Below are 7,719 nucleotides of genomic sequence, written 5' to 3' on the forward strand. Positions count from 1 at the left end.
TATGACATACATAGACTAAAAGTGAAGGGCTGGAAAAAGGTATTCCATGCACATGGAAATCTAAAAAGGACAAGGGTTGTGATACTGTTTTCAGACAAAATAGGCTTTAAGTCAAAAACTATAAGAAGAGACAAAGTAGCAAAAGGGCTCATTCAGCAAGAAGACATAATGCTTATAAATATCTATGCACCCAACTCAGGAGCACCCAAATACGTGGAAGAAAGATAGCTAGAGCTAAAAGGAGAGAGAGGGAGGCCAGAGGCGAAACTGGTTGTGCACTGCTGCCATGCGTGAACTGTCAGGATCAGCTAGTCCTGTCAGAGATCTCTTCTCAGTCACACATCCTCCGAAGAGACCTTTATATCCATTGCCTTCCAGCCGTACTGCAACAGATCCTGACATATAGCAGGAGCTTGGTGACTATTTACTGACTAAGTGAATGGTCAAACATAGGACAGAGGACAAACCACATGGACTGGATATTGGAAGAAAGTGCTCAGAAAACAGTCACCTGTGCTGCAGGAACAAGAAGGCATCCTAGAGGAGACATGTGGAGGTGGAATCTTTGAAAGTTTCGGCTTCTCCAGATTGATATGGAAGGTGAGTGCCATGAGAGAGACCTTGTCCACAGACAGTGTCACATGGTGCTCAAAAGATCTCCAAAGAAAACAGAGACACTGGGAAAAGATAGTTGCACCAAAGAAGAACAGGGAAAGCAAGAGAGGGAAAGAAGGAAAGCTAATCGTGCAGAAAAACCAGGCGTCTGCCCCCCAACACAGTAAATGTTTTCTGAGGGCTTTAACCAAAGAGAAACTTTTGGAAGCCAAACACTCAGGACCAAGGCTGGGTATTGATTTGAATATGACCCACCATATATCAAAGAAGGAATTGAGTAGACTGGCTGGACAGATCCGGAGGTTGTATGGTTCTAACAAAAAAGTTGACAGGCCATTTTGGATCTGCCTCACTGGGTTTACAACAGACAGTTCCCTGCATGAAGAATGAGGATGAATGATGGGTTTTCTACCTACCTACTAGACATAACAGAAGACTGCTTTGATTTTTTTCCTCTGGAAACCCTAGTGTACCTGACTTCTGACTCAGAACACGCTTTTGAAGATGTTGGTCCTAACAAAGTTTACATCCTTGGTAGACTAGTGGATGAAAGCATTCAGAAAGTGACCTTTCAAAAGACCCAGGATTACTCTGTCAAGACAGCCTGCTTACCAATACAGGAATACATGGTCAGATACCAGAATGGAAGAACTATCATCCCAAGATATTGGCAATCAATTGAGTGTTTGGTATCCTGTTCACTTACTTTGAGACTCACAATTGGACTGAAGCATTGAAGAGAGGAGTTTCTTTGGGGAAACGTTGTGTTCTTTGGAATGAGAGCAGCCTGTTTGCAGCTGCAAACATAAGTGCTAGAGATGTCTTGAATGAAATCCCAGGGCAGAGGGTGGCAGTGGCACACACTTGCCTTTACTTGATGTCTTCTTGGATATTTTTACATAAGCTAGTAATTACAGGGACCACATTTTATGCTCTTTTGTATCTATTACAATGCCTGAATCACAGAAGTGCCCAGATACATATTTAGTAAAAGAAATATTTTGTAGCAAGAAGTTAGCCCCCAAACTACATGACTTTGGACATGTTAACTCATTTCTTATATGTCTGATTTCTATTTGTGAAAAATCTACTTTTTAGAGATTGTTAGGTAGTTATAATTATATTAAGAGTTTCATTTTCACTAAACTGGCATAATAAAATTTTATGACTTTCTCTGGCCTCCTCTGATCATGTGGGTTTTTTTTTTCCTATCAGTGATATCCCATCTGTAAGTTCTGCAGGATGTGCTTGTCCTGACTTATCCCTAATTTTGAGTTCCCACAGCCATTTGTTTCCTTCTTTGGCCCTTACCCTGTTAATCTCTCTGTTCTGCATACAAGCATGGCAGCCTTCTGTTGTTCTAGATAGTAGGATTCTAATAGGACAATTTGCATGGATATCTTTGTATCTTTCTGAGTCCTGAGCCTTGTGCAAACTAAATTCTTCATATATATTTATGATTAGCAGATCAAATTGTACAGCACAAAACAGTATTCATAAAAGTCTAACATGGGGCCAGCCAAGGGAATGTGAAGGTTAAGGTGGTTGGATCCTGCATGGCCTACTGTACAGTTTGAGTCTCAGATCTCATGGCTTGAAAAATGTGCTGGGCCTGTGTACATGCATGCCCAAAATCCATAGAGAAGAATGGAGAAGGGATTATGGTGCCCCCCCCGCCCCCCGCGGGAGAATGTTTTCTCACTTTTCCTCTCTGTCACTCTCCAGTGAACACACACACTCTATAGCAATATTTAAAAAAGTCTAAAACAGGGGACCAGCAGATGGCATAATCATTATGTTGCTGGACTCCCATAGTTGATCCTGGTTCGAGTTCCTAGCCTAGCGGCTTAAACTCATGCTGTGTGTATGCACATGTGTGTTCAAAATCCTGATAGGAGAATTGAGGAGAAGGGACTGTGGTATGGCTTGTCCCTTTGGGGGTTGATTTCTTGCTTTCTTTCTATCTCTCTTGGTCTTCCTGGTGCGCATATACACCCTACAGAGAGCAAAAATATCTCTAAAAAAAAAGCCTAACACTGCCAGAAAATGTTATATTCTGACTGAAGTTAGCAGGTTAAGTTGCTAGCAAATACAGAAAATTTTCTGTATATAGAACCAAAAGAGTTATTTCTCTCCTTTTACCACCCTGCCACAGTTTCTTCTGTCAGCAGCTATAATCACTTGATAAATCCCATTGGTTTTATTTTACTACTTAAAAAGAGGTCAATTTTCAGAAAAGGAACATAAAATACTAGATCTTTATTAACGTATTGAATGAGTTCTGTAATCTAATCTTTCATCAAGAGAGACTTTATATTGATAGATTTTAGGGAGTTTGTATCATTCATATTCTCAAAGATGTCTATGACTTCAGAATCACTCACCTGGCTCATCTGCCAGTTTTTTTGTTGTTGTTTTGTTTTAATAATTATTGTATTGTCAGAAAAGTCATGACGTTTTTTCTGTTTTTCTATGTAAGAATGTATCATGATTTTTCCAAAACCCAATATTTACTTAGTGCTATTTTAAAAATTTTGCTAGAGGGCATATTTCTGAACCGCCTCGTCCAGGACTCAAGCTGTGCACCTGGTCATGTGAGATCCAGCACTCTAACCTCCACACTACATGCTGGCCTGCCAGTTTCAATTTTTATCTGTGAAAGTTTTGCTTAATAGACCAAATAGCTTGGGAGAATTTTTTTGCTAACTCTATCACAAATATATTTATCAGACCTGTGTAGGTAGTTTTTTGTTTGGCTTCTAGTAAACAAATTTAGCAAAATTAGATTTGTCCAGATTTGGATTCAGAAATCCTTGTCATAGTGTTAGCTATACAACAACAAACTGAATATATCCAAAAATATCCTATAACATGAAAATGAAATATTATACAACTATTGAATTTTTATATCATATGCTGTTTGAAGTGGACAAAGTATGTTATAGAGTACTATATAACAAACATATCCTATAATTCCAGTTTTAAAAACATACATGAGGGGTCTTCAGAAAGTTTTTGGGTAATGAGTATTATAAGAAAAAGTGTGGATTCCAAAATTTTTTGTTCTAAAATAAATTTACTTTAATTTCATTTGTTCATGACTTTTTGAAGTCCCCCCATATACACATAGTGATTGAGAATATAGACAAGGTTAAATTCTGTGCCTCAGTTTCCTCAACTATGAGGGTAAGTGTTTTCTGCAATTATTTGGAATAAATAAATTAATGTCTTCTGCAGTTATTAGGAATAATTGAGGAGACCAGGAGATGGCATAATGTTTACATAGCTGGACTCCCACATAGTCAACTTCAGTTCGAGTCCTAGACTTGGTGACTTAAAACTCACACAGAGTTAATGTGCATGCATGCCCAAAATCCCAAGAGGATAATAGAGGGGAAGGTATTGCGGTGTGGCCATCCCTTTTGGGGGTGGGGGTGATTTCTTGCTTTCTGTCTCTCTGTCTCGCAGGTGAGTGCATACACCCTATAGCAAAAAATTCTTTTAAAAATAAAAATAAATAAATGAGTCAATACATGCAAAACACATGGGACAATACTTCGTACATAGCAAATAGGATAATTGTTAGTGGTTACATATTCACTCACTAATGCAGTTATGGGTGGCTTTTCTTTGCTTGTTTATGCTTTTTATTTTTATTTTTATTTTTTTTATGTATTCTACATTCTCTTTGGTGAACATCTTTTACTGTTATAGTGAGAAAATAATCATTTAATGCTGACTTCATTTCATTGTAGAAGCTGCACTCTAGCAAAATTAAGGGAGTTAATAACTAAATTAAATAACACTAATATTTTAGTAAAATACATAAAAAATACAAAAGGAGAGATTGGCTGTAACACACAAATTGTTGGGGATCTCGACACCCCATTATTTCCTTTAGACAGATCATCTAGACAGAAAAAAAAAAAGAGATACAGGACCTAAATAATACCATAAATCAAATGGACTTGACAGACATCTATAGAACTTTCCATCCCCAAATTACAAACTATACATTTTTCTCACCCCTGCAATGGAACCTTTTTAAAGATTGACCACATGATAGAGCACAAATGAAGCCTTTACAGATTCAAAGACATAGAAACTGTACCCAGCATCTTCTCTGACCATGATGGAATTAAACTTGATATTAACTTCAGGAAAAATCCTTGAAAATGCACAAACACATGGAAACTAAACAATCTACTCCTGAATGACTTCACAACCACTGAAGAAATTGAGACTGAGATAAAAATATTTATAGAAAGAAATGATAATGAGTATATGAGTTTCCATAACCTATGGGACATCACAAAAGCAGTCATAAAAGGGAAATTCATAGCAATTGGTACGCATAAGAAAAAGATGGAAAGGTGGCAAGTGGGCAACCTAACATTATGCCTCAGGGAATTGGAAAAACAACAACGAAAAAATTCAAAATATGCCAGGAAGAAAGAAATAATAAAAATGCGAGCAAAAATAAATGAAATAGAAAATAAATGAACTATACAGAAAGTAAACGAAAGTAAAAGCTGGTTCTTTGAAAAGATAAACAAAATTGACACATCATTAGCTAGACTAATTAAGAAGAAGAAAGAAAGGAATCAGATCAATCAAATTTGCAATGAAGAAGGCAATGTAACAACAGATAAATAGAAATACAAAACATCATTAGAGGATACTATGAATGACTATATGCCAACAAATAAGAAAACCTGGATGAGATGGACAAATTTCTGCACACTATATGTGTAGATTATATATTTACCAAGATTGAGTGAGGAGGACATAGAAAGATTGAATATGGTCATAATAAGCAATGAGATTGAATCAATAGTAAATAACCTCCCAATAAAGAAAAGCCCTGGTCCTGATGGCTTCACCTCTGAATTCTACAAAGCTTTTAAAGAAGAGTTAACCCCTATTCTACCCAATTTATTTGTAAAGATGCAAAAGGAAGGAATACTCCCAAATTCATTTTAGGAATCCTCCATCACCCTCATTTTCAAAACAGATAAAGATACAATGAAAAAGGAAACTACAGACCAGTATCTCTGATGCATGTGGATGCAAAAATTCTCAACAGGATACTAGCAAATCATATCCAAGGACATTTAAAAAGAGTATCACAACCAGTAGGCTTTATGCAGAGATGTAAAGGTAGTTCAATATATGCAAAACCATAAATGTAATACATCATATTAACAGAAAGAAAGATAATAACCAGACGATCGGGGCTGGCAGGTGACATGATGGTTAAAGGCGCTGGACTCCCACATGGTCAACTGTGGTTTAAATCTTGAACCCAGTGGCTTGCTTTCTCTCTCTCTCTCTCTCTCTCTCTCTCTCTCTCTCATTACACTGGAAAATAAAATAATAATAAAGTTATATAAAGATAATTATTTTTAAAAATATATGATCATTTCAATTGATGCAGAAAAAGCATTGACAAAATACAACATCCCTTCATGATTAAGACTCTAGGCAAAATTGGCATAGAAGGGTCATTTCTCAACACAATGCAAGTCATATATGACAAACCCATAGCTAACATCAAACTGAATGGGGACAAACTTAAATCTTTTCCACTAAAAACTGGAACAAGACAAAGCTGCCCACTTTCTCTATTCCTTTTCAATATAGTACTGGAAGTCCTAAATAGGGAGAAAACTGAATATATCTCTATTTGCAGATGACATGATGATATACATAGGAGGCTCAAAGGTATCCATGGGAAAACTTCTTGAAGTAATAAATGAACAAGTGAATATAGTAAGATGGCAGGATACAAAATCAACATCCAAAAACCTATAGCATTTCTATATATGAATAACAAGTTGAACAAAGTAGAGCAGAAAAAAGAAATCCTTTTCACCACAGCCACAAAATGTGTAAGATACCTAGGGAAACACCTAACTAAGGAAATTAAAGACCTTTACAAAAAAAAAAAACCTATGAAAATCTTAAAAAAGATATTGAAAAGGACATAAAAAAGTGGAAGGACATCCCATGTTCCTGGATTGGAAGAATTAACATGATCAAAGTGGCAATTCTACCCAAATTAATCTACATATTTAACACAATTCCAATCAAAACACCAGACATATTCTTCACTGATCTAGAAAAGATAATCATAGAATTTGTCTGGAATCATAAAAGGCCTTGTATTGCTGAAACAATCCTGCACAAGGAGAGTGGAGTGGGAGGCATATTACTCCCTGACCCCAAGATATACTATAAAGCTGTGATCATCAAAACAGCATGGTATTGGCAGAAAAACAGATGGGTGGACCCATGGAATAGAATAGAAATCCCAGAAGTAAACTCCAAAGCTTACAACCAATTAATTTTTGACAAAGGATACAAGTCAGTCCCTTGGGAAAAGGAAAGCCTCTTTGGCAAATCATGCTGAAAAAACTGGGTATCCACTTGCAGAAAGATAAAACTGAACCCCCATCTTTCACCATTAAAAATATTAACTCAAAATGGATCAAAGATCTGAACCTAAGACTTCAAACTATAAAACTACTGGTGGAAAATGCTGGGGAACCTCTGAGAGACATTGGGGTAGGCAAAGACTTCTTAAATAAGACTCCCAAAGCACAGGCAATAATCCCTAAAATAGACAAGTGAGACTATATCAGACTAAGACGTTTCTACACAACAAAGGACACAGTAAAAAGTGTGAATCAACAACCCTCAGAATGGGAGAATATTTCTGTAAAATATGCCTCAGACAAGGGACTGATAACAAGAATACACAGGGAACTTAAGCTGCTTACTTGAATAAAAAGTGATTAACCTAATTAAAAGATGGAAAAATAAGCTGAACAAAAATCTCTCTAAGGAAGACACAAGAACAGCCAAAAAGCATATGAGGAAATGTTCAGCATCCCTCATCGTAAGGGAGATGCAGATTAAAACCACAATGAGGGAACCAGCAGTTAGCGTAATGGCTATGTCGCTGGACTCCCACGTAGTCGACCGCGATTTGTGTCTCAGACCCGGTGGCTTAAAACTCATGCCCAGCGCGTGTGCGTGCGTGCCCAAGATCCCGAGAGGAGAATGGAGGAGAAGGGATTGCGGCGTGACCATCCCCTCTGG

General features: G+C 37.1%; 1 pseudogene; it reads left to right on the forward strand.

The window, feature by feature from the left end:
- The first annotated feature begins 470 nt into the window (after positions 1-470).
- Positions 471-7,719, forward strand: part of LOC102468052 (tRNA methyltransferase 10 homolog B-like) — an 18,708-nt pseudogene continuing 11,459 nt past the window's right edge.

Source organism: Tupaia chinensis, unplaced genomic scaffold, assembly GCF_000334495.1.
Source record: "Tupaia chinensis unplaced genomic scaffold, TupChi_1.0 Scaffold145456_1, whole genome shotgun sequence".
Taxonomy (NCBI): Eukaryota; Metazoa; Chordata; class Mammalia; order Scandentia; family Tupaiidae; genus Tupaia; species Tupaia belangeri.